This window comes from Mercenaria mercenaria, chromosome 2 (genome assembly GCF_021730395.1).
Source record: "Mercenaria mercenaria strain notata chromosome 2, MADL_Memer_1, whole genome shotgun sequence".
NCBI classification, from domain to species: domain Eukaryota; kingdom Metazoa; phylum Mollusca; class Bivalvia; order Venerida; family Veneridae; genus Mercenaria; species Mercenaria mercenaria.
In genome coordinates this window covers 101,651,534-101,669,172 of record NC_069362.1, presented here as the reverse complement: position 1 = coordinate 101,669,172, position 17,639 = coordinate 101,651,534, and the positions used below count along the sequence as shown (strand labels likewise).

The 17,639-nt window shown below is 33.3% G+C and overlaps 1 protein-coding gene across 1 annotated transcript in view; it reads right to left on the bottom strand.

The window, feature by feature from the left end:
• Positions 1-17,639, bottom strand: part of LOC123564734 (zinc finger MIZ domain-containing protein 1-like) — a 273,352-nt gene that overhangs the window by 231,756 nt on the left and 23,957 nt on the right. The window contains exon 2 of the mRNA XM_053537386.1: positions 946-1,021. The gene's annotated coding sequence lies outside the window, so the exon portion shown is untranslated. The remainder of the gene's footprint in view (positions 1-945; positions 1,022-17,639) is intronic.

Sequence of the window (17,639 nt, the reverse complement as noted above, 5' to 3'; positions counted from 1 at the left end):
TTATCAACAAACTGTCACAGGGAGGGGGGAATATCATAGACTTCCAGTAGAGAACTTTTTCGTTTTATTTCTGTAGACAGCTTTATAGCTCTCCTGTGCCCTAAGCCTGCTTGTTGTTTTTTTGTTTAAGCCTGAGGAGTTTATTGAGGCAAGACAAATATTATGTAAGACTAAACAAGCTTGAACAATAACAATTAAGTCTCATTATCATATTAGTTTTTTTTTATACTAAATAGTTTAAACAAGAACAAGGAAAAGTGCGGAACACATAACAAAGCATCAAATACAAATTTTAATCCTATTAAATGCTATACAGTATGCCAGAAAAGAAACAGTCAGGACTCTATAAATTGTTCCGGTATCCTTTGGTTGGGTCCATTTTTGCCAGTACCCTTGTAGAAGAGTTTTAATCAGTATTCATTTTATAATGCTGAGAGAGATGATTAAATAACTTTTGTTTAATTTGCATCAGTCACATCTGGATCAAAGTTAGACAATTCTTTGATGAACGTTTAAGCCAAATAAAAATGCTTATTGTTGTATCTAGAGCATTTCTATGGGAACAATGGAAAAGCAGTGCTATTCTCACTACACAGTTACTGACTGTTGGTTATCCAAATCTAAAAGTTGTACTCAACTCACCCATGCACTGGAGTGCAATGTAATATGTACTGCAACCAGACATAACCCACATTCATTTTGATAAATAATGTTGCTTCATTGTTGAGGAAGTTTTAAAGTACTATTTAACTATGCACCAGTACATGTACTAGTTTCAGTACTAATGAATGAGACACTGGAAGCTGTACAGATGGGAGTCAAACTAATTGTTATAGGGATGTAACCATGCCTACCATCTATAAAATTTGAAAGCTGAGCATGTACTTTGTCTTACAAAAGCATGCATGGTATGTATGATTTTGTCAGAATGGCAAGTATACTCACCAAAAGTGATGAATGACGCTGATGGACATCTATCCTCTAGCCAATATGCCATGCACAAGCCCAGTCACAACTATCTCTGAAACACAAATAACAATCTCATTAAGTTTGCAGAAACTATTGTACAAAGTGAACCGAACAAAAGTAAAGTTTGCAGAAATTGTTTCAGTACAGAGAACAGAAGTGATGTACACACCTATTGTTGTACAAGCTAAAGAGAACAGAAGTTAAGTATACAGATATTGATGTACAATAAACAGAGAAGAGAATGAAGTATGCAGGCATTGTTGTATAATGTAAAGAGAACAGAAGTTAAGTATGCAGAAACTGTTGAATTTTGTAAAGAGAACAGAAGTTAAGTATGCAGAAACTGTTGAACAATGTAAAGAGAACAGAAGTTAAGTATGCAGAAACTGTTGCACAATGTAAAGAGAACAGAAGTTAAGTATGCAGAAACTGTTGAACAATGTAAAGAGAACAAAAGTTAAGTATGCAGAAACTGTTGAACAATGTAAAGAGAACAGAAGTTACGTATGCAGAAACTGTTGCACAATGTAATGAGAACAGAAGTTAAGTATGCAGATAACAAAAAAATATGTATGCAGAAACTGTTGAACAATTTAAAGAGAACAAAAGTTAAGTATGTAGAAACTGTTGAACAATTTAAAGAGAACAGAAGTTAAGTATGCAGAAACTGTTGCACAATGTAAAGAGAACAGAAGTTAAGTATGCAGAAACTGTTGCACAATGTAAAGAGAACAGAAGTAACATAAGCAGAAACTGTTGCACAATGTAAAGAGAACAGAAGTTAAGTATGCAGAAACTGCTGCACAATGTAATGAGAACAGAAGTTAAGTATGCAGAAACTGTTGAACAATGTAACAAGAACAGAAGTTAAGTATGCAGAAACTGCTGAACAATGTAAAGAGAACAGAAGTTAAGTATGCAGAAACTGCTGCACAATGTAACGAGAACAGAAGTTTAGTATGCAGAAACTGTTGCACAATGTAAAGAGAACAGAAGTAACATAAGCAGAAACTGTTGAACAATGTAAAGAGAACAGAAGTTAAGTATGCAGAAACTGCTGCACAATGTAACGAGAACAGAAGTTTAGTATGCAGAAACTGTTGCACAATGTAAAGAGAACAGAAGTAACATAAGCAGAAACTGTTGAACAATGTAAAGAGAACAAAAGTTAAGTATGCAGAAACTGTTGCACAATGTAAAGAGAACAGAAGTTACGTATGCAGAAACTGTTGAACAATGTAAAGAGAACAAAAGTTAAGTATGCAGAAACTGTTGCACAATGTAAAGAGAACAGAAGTTACGTATGCAGAAACTGTTGCACAATGTAATGAGAACAGAAGTTAAGTATGCAGATAACAAAAAAATATGTATGCAGAAACTGTTGAACAATTTAAAGAGAACAGAAGTTAAGTATGCAGAAACTGTTGCACAATGTAAAGAGAACAGAAGTTAAGTATGCAGAAACTGTTGCACAATGTAAAGAGAACAGAAGTTGAGTATGCAGAAACTGTTGCACAATGTAAAGAGAACAGAAGTTAAGTATGCAGAAACTGTTGCACAATGTAAAGAGAACAGAAGTTAAGTATGCAGAAACTGTTGAACAATGTAAAGAGAACACAAGTTAAGTATGCAGAAACTGCTGCACAATGTAAAGAGAACACAAGTTATGTATGCAGAAACTGCTGCACAATGTAAAGAGAACAGAAGTTAAGTATGCAGAAACTGCTGCACAATGTAAAGAGAACAGAAGTTAAGTATGCAGAAACTGTTGAACAATGTAAAGAGAACAGAAGTTAAGTATGCAGAAACTGCTGCACAATGTAAAGAGAACAAAAGTTATGTATGCAGAAACTGCTGCACAATGTAAAGAGAACAGAAGTTAAGTATGCAGAAACTGCTGCACAATGTAAAGAGAACAGAAGTTAAGTATGCAGAAACTGTTGCACAATGTAAAGAGAACAGAAGTAACATAAGCAGAAACTGTTGTACAATGTAAAGAGAACAGAAGTTAAGTATGCAGAAACTGCTGCACAATGTAAAGAGAACAGAAGTTAAGTATGCAGAAACTGTTGCACAATGTAAAAAGAACAGAAGTAACATAAGCAGAAACTGTTGAACAATGTAAAGAGAACAGAAGTTAAGTATGCAAAAACTGTTGCATAATGTAAAGAGAACAGAATTTAAGTATGCAGAAACTGTTGAACAATGTAAAGAGAACAAAAATTAAGTATGCTGAAACTGTTGAACAATGTTAAGAGAACAGAAGTTATGTAAGCAGAAACTATTGAACAATGTAAAGAGAACAAAAGTTATGTATGCTGAAACTCCTGAACAATTATGTATGCAGAGAACAAAAAATACGTATGCTGAAACTGTTGAACAATGTAAAGAGAACAGAAGTTATGTATGCAGAAACTGTTTACAATGTAAAGAGTATGGGCGGTGGTTACCGCCAAAATTAGTAAATATACAATCCATTCATAAACAAGTCAGTCAGTGCAGTGCATTTCAACGCCGTCTAGTCTAAAACTCCATCCTGTCCAATAAATTTGCATTCAACGCATTGTTTTTTGAAACCGTTTAACACAAAACTTCATTCCATCCATCTAAACATGGAATGATGCATTGAAAAACTTGTTGCGATGCACCGTACTATGAAATCATCCAACAAAACATGATACCATCCAGCTCAATGTAAAGCTGTTTAACACAACATGAGTACGTGCAGTGTAAAATGAAACGATTATTTATAACTTGACGCCGTCTAATGCATATTGAAACCGCTTTGTGTAATTAAGAGCAGTGCATAATAACTTGATGCCATGCAGTCCAATGTGAAGACGTTTAACGCAACATGAGTTAGTGCAGTGTAAAATGAAACGATTCATTAAAGCTTGGTGCCGTCTAATGCATACTGAAACCGTGTTGTGTGATTTGGAGCGGCGTATCAAAATTTGATGCCATGCAGCCAAATGTGAAGCCGTTTAACGAAACACGAGTATGTGCATTGTAAAAGGTTAATAAGGCTATCAGTTCATAAGTTTGCCCTGTTATAAATATAGATTCTGGATCAGATTTACATAAGAATATCTTAAAATTTGTCCTAAAACCGACCTTGTGGTAAAATTCTAACATTTAATTTGACACTGTTCCTGCGATTTATCTGACTTATTTTCATGATATTCTCGGGACATTTTTTAGTGTTTGTTAATTTTGTCATTATTATTTCTATTACTGAGTCTTCTTCATGAAGCATACTTCTGACAAAGCTTAAACTAAGAAGAAACATGTTTCATGAAAATAAGTCAGATAATCGCAGGAACAGTGTCAAATTAAATGTTAGAATTCTACCACAAGGTCGGTTTTAGGACAAATTTTAAGATATTCTAATGTAAATCTGATCCAGAATCTATATTTATAACAGGTCAAACTTATGAACTGATAGTCTTATTAACCTTTTACAATGCACGTACTCGTGTTTCGTTAAACGGCTTCACATTTGACTGCATGGCATCAAATTTTGATACGCTGCTCCGAATCAAACAACACGGTTTCAGTATGCATTGACAGCGCCAAGCTTTAATGAATCGTTTCATTTTACACTGCACAAACTCATGTTGCGTTAAACGTCTTTGAACACATTGGACTGCACGGCATCAAGTTATTATACACCGCTCTTAATTACACAAAGCGGTTTCAATATGCATTAGATGGCGTCAAGTTGTAATAAATCATTTCATTTTACACTGCACGTACTCATGTTGTGTTAAACGGCTTCATATTGAGCTGGATGGTATCATGTTTTGTTGGATGATTTCATAGTACGGTGCATCGCAACAAGTTTTTCAATGCATCGTTCCATGTTTAGATGGATGGAATGAAGTTTTATGTTAAATGGTTTCAAAATACAATGCGTTGAATGCAAATTTATTGGACAGGATGGAGTTTTAGACTAGACGGCGTTGAAATGCACTGCACTGACTGACTTGTTTATGAATGGATTGTATATTTACTAATTTTGGTGGTAACCACGCTCATATAAAGAGAACAGAAGTTAAGTATGCAGAAACTGTTGAACAGTGTAAAGAGAACAGAAGTTACGTATGCAGAAACTGTTAAACAATGTAAAGAGAACAGAAGTTAAGTAGGTAGAGAACAAAAGTTATGTATGCAGAAACTGTTGAAAATTGTAAAGAGAACAGAAGGTAAGTATGTAGAGAACAAAAGTTATGCATGCAGAAACTGCTGAATAATGTAAAAAGAACAGAAGTTAAGTATGCAGAAACCGCTGAACAATGTTAAGAGAACAGAAGTTATGTATGCAGAGAACAAAAAAATACGTATGCAGAAACTGTTGCACAATGTAAAGAGAACAGAAGTTAAGTATGCAGAAACTGTTGAACATGTTAAGTATGCAGAAACTGTTGAACAATGTAGAGAACAGAAGTTAAGTATGCAGAAACTGTTGTACAATGTAAAGAGAACAAAAGTTATGTATGCAGAAACTGTTGATCAATGTAAAGAGAACAGAAGTTAAGTATGTAGACAACAAAAGTTACGTATGCAGAAACTGTTGAACAATGTAAAGAGAACAAAAGTTAAGTATGCAGAAACTACTGAACAATGTAACGAGAACAGAAGTTATGTATGCAGAGAACAAAAAATGTGTATGCAGAAACTGTTGAACAATGCAAAGAGAACAGAAGTTAAGTATGCAGAAACTGTTGAACAATGTAAAGAGAACAGAATTTAAGTATGCAGAAACTGTTGCACAATGTAAAGAGAACAGAAGTTAAGTATGCAGAAACTGCTGAACAATGTAAAGAGAACAGAATTTAAGTATGCAGAAACTGTTGAAAACAAATGTTGTCTTGAAGTCCATTTCAACACAGATAATATGTACGAAAGCTGTCAGACATTGTCAGAAATTGCCAATACTGAAACTTCTATATCTTATAAGGGGCCTCCATGACTGGGTGGTTAATGTCACAGACTTTGAATCACTTGCCCCTTACTAATGTAAGTTTGAAACCAAGCCTTCAGTGCAGAATTCTTCATGTGAGGAGGCAACCTAGTCAGTTAATAGGTCAGTGGTTCCATACAAGTACCCTCTCATGCTTGAAACAACGGCTTGTAGGGCTGTTCGGGTATAACTCAACAATCAAAAGTAGGAAAAGTCACCATATGATCTAAACTGTGTCACTCTGACTCTAAAACCCAACGAAAAAAGTATAAAGAATATGCAGAAAATGTCTGAAACTATATAGAAACTTGAAAAGACTCAAAATCTAATATCTTTTTTTGCCTGGCCTTTAAAACGTATAGAAATGAAGCTTAAACATCTAAACAAATAAAAGAAATTGTCAGTTCCACTCTTTTGTGTAAAACTGGTAAATCAAAAATCTTAAAACACACATAATGCACAGCTTTATTTTTTATGTGTCAGGAATGGGGATCTGTGTAGCCTGTTTAGTGTATAATTATCCTACAATTTGTGCACCATAAAGCATGCACCTTATCCACATAACTCATACTTGCTTTTATTGTTCTTTCAGTGTAAGATCATAAATGACAAGCAGAATTGCAAGAATCTTTGCTTAACTGGTTAATTCTGTCAGAAGGAAAGTACGGCATCTCAACAGAGTCATCTTATTGCTTAATGCTTTGATCAGAAATATCTTCTTTTTTTGTCAATTTAAGAAATCAGTTGTGTCTAGTAATTTGCAGAATAACAATACAGTGACATTAGAAAATGAAAAGGACCTGTAACCTGGCAGAATGCTGCTTACTAATAATCTTGCAGAATAATGCTGAGGGTACAAACTATATTTATAATCTTGCAGAACAATGCTGAGGTTACACAGCAGACTTATAATCTTGCAGGTTATAATCTCGCAGAACAATGCTGAGGTAACAAAGTAGACTTATAATCTCCCAGAACAATGCTGAGGTAACAAAGTACAACTTATAATCTCCCAGAACAATGCTGACGACATAACAAAGTAGACTTATAATCTCCCAGAACAATGCTGAGGTAACAAAGCAGGCTTATAATCTCCCAGAACAAATGCTGAGGTAACAAAGTAGACTTATAATCTCCCAGAACAATGCTGGCGTAACAAACTTGACTTATAATCTTCTAGAACAATGCTGAGGTAACAAAATAGACTTATAATCTGCCAGAACAATGCTGGCGTAACAAAGTAGATTTATAATCTCCCAGAACAATGCTGACGTAACAAAGTAGACTTATAATCTCCCAGAACAATGCTGACGTAACAAACTTGACTTATAATCTTCTAGAACAATGCTGAGGTAACAAAGTAGACTTATAATCTCCCAGAACAATGCTGACGTAACAAAGTAGACTTATAATCTCCCAGAACAATGCTGAGGTAACAAAGCAGATTTATAATCTCCCAGAACAATGCTGAGGTAACAAAGTAGACTTATAATCTCCCAGAATAATTGCTGAGGTAACAAAGCAGACTTATAATCTCCCAGAACAATGCTGAGGTAACAAAGTAGACTTATAATCTCCCAGAACAATGCTGAGGTAACAAAGCAGATTTATAATCTCCCAGAACAATGCTGAGATAACAAAGTAGACTTATAATCTCCCAGAACAATGCATTTGTTCTGCTGATAGTAACTTGCATGTAAAACTTTACCCAGGATTTTCTAAATCCAAAAGGGGGCATAATTTGCCCAAAATACAGGTCAGAGTTATTGGACTTGATGCTATCAACTAGTTTTATAACCCCGAAGACACATGTGAAGTTTCAATTCAATATCTGCATTAGTTTTGGAGGCAGTAACTTGCATGTAAAACTTTAACTAGGATATTCTAAGTCCAAAAAGGGGCATAATTTACCCAAAATACATGTCAGAGTTATGGGACTTGACCCAGTGAGGTTGGTAATTGATCTAGAAAAGGAAAAAGTAAGTTTCAAATCTATATGCCTTTAAGTAATAGCGTATGTACTTGCACCCAAAACTTTAACCAGGATTTTCTAAGTCCAAAAGGGGGCATAATTTGGCCGAAATGCAGGTCAGAGTTATGAGACTTGATGCTATCAACTAGTATTATAACCCCGAAGACACATGTGAAGTTTCAATTCAATATCTGCATTAGTTTTGGAGATAGTAACTTGCATGTAAAACTTTAACCAGGATTTTCTAAGTCCATAAGGGGGCATAATTTGCTCAAAATACATGTCAGAGTTATGGGACTTGACCCAGTGAGGTTGGTAATTGACCTACAAAAAGAAAAAATAAGTTTCAAAGCTATATGCCTTTAAATGATAGCCATATGTACTTGCATGAAAAACTTTAACCAAGGTGTGACGCTGACACCAACACCGATGCCAGGGTGACTAGAATAACTAGACTATTCTTCAAATAGTCAAACTAAAATAAACTTTTTATCTTGCAGAATGGTTTTGAGGTGACTGGAAGTTGAAAAAATACTTATAAACTTGTAGAAAGATTGTAAGTTGATACAAATAAACAAAGCAAAAGCAAGAAGAAACAGAAAGAAAAAGTTCACATTTCAGCAGAACACAAAATGATTTCAAATAATTTATAAAATTGTTCATGCTCTTTGACTGTGAAAAGCTTGTTAAATACAATTTCACTGAGCTCTTATTAATCCCAATCTCCATCAAATTAATGTATGAATAAATGTAACATGTAACAAAAAATTATCTCATGCAAATAATAAATTAACTAGGAAATATAACGGAACAATTAGCGTATGTGATTCATAGTTTTTTTCTCTACATGTGTAAACCTAATAAAGGAAATGTGACTGCTTGCCCATTATAATTTTCCAAATACAGGTCTTAGATGATAACTTGACAGCTCTTTCTTTACTCAGCAATAAACCAATATCACAAACAAATTCTTTACCCTCCAACCAAATAATTCTATCAGCATCTACAACCAGTGACTTATTATTAATATCATAACACCCAAAATAATATATGTGCAACAAGGTTTGGTACTGATCATTTCTATGAAAATTTCAGTCAATATAGATATTCAGTAATAGAGAACTTTTACAGAAACAAAACCCTTTTACATTTAAATGAATAATCTGAGGTTATGCACAATAACACTTAATACTAACCATTGCTGTAAAATTTGATAAAGATCAGTCCAGCAGTTTACCAGGCAATGCAAAGATAAAAAAAATTATCTCCCAGACGGATGGACAGAAAGATCAGACAAAAACAATATATCTCCCCTAGACTGAGAGGACAGAACGTTTTGATGAAAAAATTAATGTTGTCATATATTATATCAATGCAGATAAAAAAATTCAACATCTGTTATCCAGCTATATAACTGCACTGACTTTACCCAGAGTCATGGATTGACCATTATTTAATACCTTCAAGTATTTATTTAACTTCTGCTGATAGTCAATTTGTCATCCTCCATCTATACTGTGCATTCCAGATAACAATCTTGAGAAAATAAATAAGTAATGGAATAATTCAGAAGCTTGATGCACAGAAATACATTAGAAGGCTTTCCCCCTGTGTTATTAAGTTAAAAGGAAATAATAACAGAAATAATAAGACAGTTACACGTAGCTTAGACTCATAAAATTACTGGAAGTGCTTTAAAGGTGGTATAGCAAATTCATTTGAGGTTGTTATGGTTACTTATCCTAATAATTACAAAAAGTGCTGGTGCAGGCTTTGAGTGCAATCATACTAAATTCTGTCACCCACTGATTACATTTTATTGGTGTAGGCTTGAAGTGTCAAGACAGATAAAGTTATGTAAAACTAGGAATTAGTTTTTCTTGACCTTACAGATAGGACAAATACAGCAAAGGCATGTCTGCTATCCCTGTGAACGAACACTATGCTGATGACAGTGTTGGTGATGATGATAACAATCATGACAGTACTATTGGTGGTGGTGATGATAATTTTGTAATGATGATGTTAGAGGTTACTGTAGCTAGTGAAGATGATAACAAAAGTAGAGGATGATGATGATGATGATGATACACCCTGGGATATACTGCATCAAAATATCATATCTGGGATACCAAGACATAATCTAAAATGTTAAATATTTACAGTTTTATTTCATGATCAGAGACTTTTCAATTGCTGATGATAATGCTTTTGATAAACATGCTAATCAAAAAGCTGTTTAAAAGCACCTGGATCACATCCTGCTACACAAAATGTTTGCAAAAATCAAAGTGATTTACAGTTTCTGTATAATTATCTATCTATATATTTGTTTATTCCACAACTTTATCTGTGGTATAGGATGGTACCCATCACTTAGAGTATTTTTCATAATTCATGTTTGGGTTAAATAAAGAGCATCTTATATGTCTAGCAACAAAGCAATCTCGATAAAACCAAGCAATGATTTGTCAGAAAAGATAGATGGATAATCCACCTGTGCTCAAAACATCTTTCAACAATATTCCAACAACCCTAGACAAGCTGTTAAAACAATCTCAATGTTAGTGCTTAACTCTCTGTAAATGTTGTTTATTTATTTTGTTGGGTTTATTGTCGCACCGACACAGTTTTAGGTCATATGGCGACTTTCCAGCTTTAATGGTGGAGGAAGACCCCAGGTGCCCCTCCGTGCATATTTCATCACGAGCGGGCACCTGGGTAGAACCACCGACCTTCCGTAAGCCAGCTGGATGGCTTCCTCACGTGAAGAATTCTACGCCCCAAATGAGGTTTCGAACCCACATCGATGAGGGGCAAATGGTTTGAAGTCAACGACTCTAACCACTCGGCCACGGAGGCCCCTCTGTAAATGTTGACTTTTATGCATTATTCCTGTGCTAAGCTCCCTTTATCAACAAAGCGGTAAAAATCTCTTGGTGGTAAAGCACCCAGAAAGGTGTATAAGCACCTCCTGATATATTTACAAGAGTGTTTAAAGACTGCAACACAATAAACAACCCTGCTAAGAGACAACTCATTTTTAACACCAACTGGTGCAAATAAACAGCTGAAACGGTTACAACTGATAGGCATATTCCTTTAGAAACAAGCAAGCTAGGGCATTTTGTTTCTGGCAAGCTAGCATAATTTCTTACTTGCAAGCAATTTCATACTGAGCATATTTCTTAACTACCATGCTCTCAGTTATATCAAGTGTTGAATTTGCCAAGTTCAGACAAGTGTTAAAAACAAAACAAAAACACCTTAAAAGTCTAGGGAAAGGCAACAAGTCAAAAGCTGCTGATCCATTAGATGGGAATTGATAGAAAAATTCCATGTATGTGGTACACTAGGTGACGCAAATCAAGAAGCACTCATTCAAATATGATGCTGCTGATTATGTTTGGTGAAGATCCATTAAGCCATTCATGAGAAGAAACTAGTGGCTTAAAGGTACTTCTATTTTTAGCTCTAGTAGCCCCTCAAAGGTGCTAAGTGCCCCCCCCACCCCCACCCCATTTGAACAAGATAGGTGAGGACCTTATAGTAGATACTACAGACAAAGTCTAATGAAGATCAAACAAATAGTTATGAGAAAAAGTTAAGCATTTGTCTATAATATGAACACAAGACACTGTTCACAACTGAAGCATTTGTCTATAACATGAACACCAGAAACTTGTTACAATTAAGCATTTATCTATAATATGAACACAAGATACTGTTCACAACTGAAGCATTTATCTATAACATGAACACCAGGAACTTGTTTCAATTAAAGTATTTGTCTATAAGATGAACACAAGACACTGTTCACAACTGAAGCATTCATATTATAGACAAATGCTTCAGTTGTTTCTGAACAGTGTCTTGAGTTCATATTATAGACAAATGCTTAATTGTAGCAAGTTTCTGGTGTTCAAGACACTGTTTACAACTGAAGCATTTATCTATAACATGAACACCAGAAACTTGTTACAATTAAGCATTTGCCTATAATATGAACACAAGACACTGTTCACAACTGAAGCATTTGTCTATAACATGAACACCAGAAACTTGTTACAATTAAGCATTTGCCTATAATATGAACACAAGACACTGTTCACAACTGAAGCATTTGTCTATAACATGAACACCAGGAACTTGTTACTTAAGCATTTGTCTATGCTATGAACACAAGACACTGTTCACAACTGAAGCATTTGTCTATAACATGAACACCAGTAACCTGTTACAATTAAGCATTTGTCTATAATATGAACACAAGACACTGTTCACAACTGAAGCATTTGTCTATAATATGACCAGCAGAACTTAATAGTTTTGTCTTTAATATGAACACCAGCTGCTATTTAACAATTTAAATGTTTGATTGTAATATGATGTAAGTTCAAGCTTCAATTAAGTAACAATATAAAGCAGCCTGAACAATAATTTCATATCCCTGAAATGTCAAGATGAAATGTCAAGTTAGCAAGAAATGAAATATCTCCCAATATGTAGCAAATGTCAAAAGTAAGAAACAACTGTAAGTTATAACAAGTTGTTAATTCAGCAAAAGATATATTACATATATAATATTCACAAAATGTTGCTTCATTAAACATTTGTTTAGCTATCTATCAAAGTTACAGACAGAATCCTAGTGCAGATTGAACAAGAAGTGACAGAATGTCAGATTATCTGTTTAGCAACAATTGAAGTCTTGATTGCTTTCTTAATAATATTCATATGATTAAAAAAATATATATTTTTAGACCCTGGTGATGTAAATGAAAACCAAAATTAACAAACCTCAGCAATTACAAATAATACCTATATCTTTATTACTAGACTACAGGTTTAGACGAAGGGAGGTAACTAAATTTATTATGTCTTCAATCTACAACATTGGTAAAATTTAACTTTTAAAGAAAAAGCATGACATAAAAAAAAGATTTTTGGTTGTGGACTTGTCATTGGTGAAAGTATAGCTTCTGGTGTTCTTCATTGAAAGATGTGTAAATATTTTTATTTTACACATACACGCTTTTTTATATTTTCTTTTCTTTTAGGCCTAAAAAGATTGTTTGTTTCCGGTAAAATGCGCCCAAAAATAGGATAGGTAGGTAGGTTTTTTTTCCAATGAAGAAAAAGCAACAAGAAGCCAAAAGTATAAAAAAAAAATAGCAAAAACATCGATTTTTTACCAATGCCATATAAACATATAGGGTCACAACAAATTTTTAGGGTAGGTCAGGAAACCTGTAACAAACAATTTTTTTAGGCCTGATCAAACAGCCAAAAACATACATCTCAAGTAAGCTAAACACATATTTAATTTGGTATGGCCTTACCCTAGAAGCCTTAAACATTTCGTAATAATTCTAGTACTTTATAATAGTTCGTAATTCGCTAAGGTATTAAAAACTTTTGTTATTCTAATAAACACTAATATACATTGCCCTAACTTCATTCTTTTATATCTTGGGCTTCTATCAAGTTATTATTCATATTGCAGACAAAACGCATTTCAATAATGCGCACTACTGCATTCTGCTATAAAGATATTATCTTATTATGCCAGTGTGATAATTAACCACATACACAACTGCAGTTTATCATTTTAAGAAATCTCAGAAGTCATAATTCACAATATATCACTGCATGCCTTTTATTATTTTTATAATAATAAACGCTTTATTCACACTCTGAAGTGAAAAAAGAGCTTATTTGATTTAGACTGAAAGCTTTAATTTACTGTTATTGCCTACCAAACTATATTACATTTATTCTAATATCTTGGCAACTTGTGAGGATATAAAAAATATTACGTTTGTTTTTATTCAAGGACGACAAGAGAACAGTCTTATTGTTTTACCCGATGTTACAGATTTCAGCCACTAAACTGCCGGGTTTTATTGGATATGACTCCCCCACAAATATCAAACTTCTTGTATTCATGTTATTGATAATGTTATATTATATACTGAACAGCAAAAGAAACTATCCATATGTATCACTGGGGTATTTTTAACAAACATCTTAACTTATAAATTTGACTTGTCTTTTTATACCAGATTACACATGAAGAACTTCATGTGTTAAATTTTAAAAAATCGATCAACCGTGAAGTCAATAGTCCCACACTAGCCGTTTTGCATGAAATTCTGGCTGTATCTACTGCATGTCAGTTGCATTGTAACATCCCAAGTGCGCGCTCGTGCTGAATTGGATTCTGTCCTGCCATGCAACCAACAATAATTTTTTAACTTTATGCTACGTTTCCAATGACAATAAAATTTCACACACAAAAAAATTGTAATTACACGTGCACGTGAATTTCACGCAAAATGGCTATTGTGGGACTAATGACTTAACAGTTGATCGAATTTTTAAATTTAACACGTCTTCAAGTGTAATGTGGTATGAAGAAAACGAGTCAAATTTATAAATTTAAGTTTATTATTAAAAAATAGACCAGTTACACATCTGGATAGTTTCTTTTGCTGATCAGTATATAAAAGATGAAGAGAAATTTCCTTTGGACATAAAGCTGTAATGAGTCATGCTGTATCAATCTATTAAATAAAGTCCAGTGTATTAATGTAAAACTAATTTTAATGTTGATGTGAAAAATCTATAAACAGAACAACAGAAACACTATCATATTATTTGAAACAATGTACTAGTCAATCAGAGACATGGAATCTATTTGTACAAATCTGAGAAAGGTCCAAGCATCTCCCTCAATCTGTGAAATGATAGTAAATTGACGTTTATCTCTGTATGCAAATAGAAAGCTTTAACATGTAAATGAAGAGCAAATTATTTCTTTACCTCAATCTGTGTATGGATAGCTTTAATGTACAAATGAAGAATATATTGAAAATTTTACCTCAGTCTGTGTATGGATAGCTTTATTGCATAAATACAAAGTATTCTGAACATTTTACCTCAATCTGTGCACGGACAGCTTTAATGTAACAATGGAAAGTAATTGAAAATCTTATGTTAATCTATGCTTGGATAGCTTTAATGAATAAATGGATCTAACCTTAATATATATTTGGACAGCTTTAATGTTTAAATGGAGAGTAACAGAAAATCTAACCTTAATCTATGCTTGAACTGCTTTAATGTGTAAATGGAAAGTAACTGAAAATCTTACCTTGATTTATGAATGAATAGCTTTAATAAACCAATGAAGAGTATACTGGATATTTTACTTCAATCTATGAATGAATAGCTTTAAAGAATAAAAGATGAAGTGGACAGTTATTTGTAGATCTTTACATTTTATAATTAAGAGCTCTCTAACAAACCAATACATTTTCTATATGTTTGAACAGAACAAACAATAAAAATAAAATACTTCTTAATACGGAATTGCTTTACAAAATCAAACAAGCGAAATGTCAAAAGTGCTATATTTCAACAATTTAGTGTTAAAATACCGTCTTCTTCATCGGTTATCATAGTTAAGCAGTATGTTGCCGGCGCGCTACCCTTATTCCTTCATTTCACTTATCGGTAGATTTGACAGATAAGTCGCATATTTTCCCTCCCGTTTACAAACGAGCAACAATCTATTATTCAACCTCTTGTCTATGACTTGGTTTCACGTTAGTTTCAAAACTATTTTGCTTTATTTGTAATCTTTACAATCGTAGAAGATTTGGGTTGATCAACTGTTTAACTCCCCGACATCAACAAATTTACCGTCATACTAAAGTCCTCTTTAACTGATTTGAAAAATGACCTAGCTAATGGATTATCTTAAACTACCACAAATTGTCCTTTTACGTACTGAATGACTAAAGTATGAAAACATATCTCTTAGAACATAACATCAAAAGTATAATATAAAAACATTATTTTGTTTTGTATTATTAAGAAATGTATACATAAAAATTCATCTCAGCCACTGAACACTAACCTGGGACATGCTTTGTATCAGTGCTGTAATTTTTTCTGACATAGTATTTCTTGAATGAGACCATGGCATCCATCTAAGTCTTTTACAAGCTCTCCTCACTTTAAATATCTGAGAAAAATGACATAATTTCAGAAAATTTGAATAGCTTCAGGGGTTATCTCCCACGAACAAAAAAACGCAGTACATAATCTTTTGCTGTAACTTCACCAGATGCAGTGCAAGGTCTTTATCATAGGGGAGGTAATGTGGGTGAATAACAGGGTGAGCATGGAAAAAATGTCCCTTCCCAAAGCTAAAAAGAAAGAAATGAAGCTTTCTTTCATTTATTGGAATATCTTAATAGCTTTATTTATAACATAAAGCTGAAGAACAAAATATTCTCATGCAAAAAGTTCATTCTTTATTCTGTCATTGCTGTTGATATTGTTCACCAGACATTCACTTTGTTCCGAGTCAGCCGTACTTTGCTCTCAAATTGGCATTCATCTATCTTCTCCCACATCTAAAATCTTAGTTTTTTACTATAAAAGGTAACTTAACACTCATGGGCTTAAACTCACAACCCACGCTGAACTATGATGCTTTATTAGACTGATATTCAATATATTAAAACTACCGGTATACGATGGAAGGTTATAGGTTTATGTGGGATAATTCGACGTTATTTCATTTAAAATATACATGAATTAAATACTATATATGTTCCGCCAACCTTAAACGCAGTTACATTATTATAATAAAATTTTGTACCAATAAGCATATCTTCATACAGTTTACGCATTTAATGACATTGCAAGGTATTTGCATCACTGTTACGACCATAAAATCTTCAAACACGATCAATTTCACAACACCTTTATGTAAAAAGTGAAACATTTCAACTTTTCTATTCTTATCATGATGTACGGTATACAAATCGTACATAAAGATCAGTCGAGTGGCCCAGAATCAATGAAGTATATATTTACTTTATGGCTTTTGAATTTAATATCTGATTTGGTAATTTATTCCGTTTCACACTCTTTATACGAAAATTATAAACACATAAAACTCAGCACAGCGCTTTTGATATTTGCGATTCTATTGAATTTGAAAAGAAATGAAAACATTTATCAGTTAATGTTTGCAGAAGTGTCTTTCATATATTTGTAACCATTGAATAACTTTGTAAAGCAATAATTCCTTAAAACATACAAAATGAGGATCACCTGCTTCAAAAAAATAAAGCGGTTTGTCCTTAAATAGTGTGCATTAATTCTGTGCAGATAGTTCATTAGATATAAAATTCACATGGAGACTGAGAAACATTTTACATGGATTAAATTTATGTAACATATGACATTAAAATATAAACATATTACACTCAAATATAAACATATTATATTGGATACAATCAAATTACACTGAAATATAAACATATTTACACTGAACTATAAACATATTACATTGTAATATAAACAAATAACATTGAGATATAAACATAATATTATTACATGAGATATAAACATTTTACATTGAGATATAAACATATTACATTAAAATATAAACATATTACTCTTAACTATAAACATATTACATTGAGATATAAACATCCACCACAATAGTTTTGTCATCTGTATGCTTGGCCATGGCATCCCTTGGAAGCATACATCTATGTAAGGAAGTACTACAAAGTTCATCTGTGCAAAAGATTAACCTTTCTACTTGCAAGAACATAGAGAAAAACAAACTGAATTTGCAGTAGCAAGCCCCTAGGACAGACAAGTGACCGAGTATTGCAGTGGCAATACAGAAGTCCCCTACCGGTATAG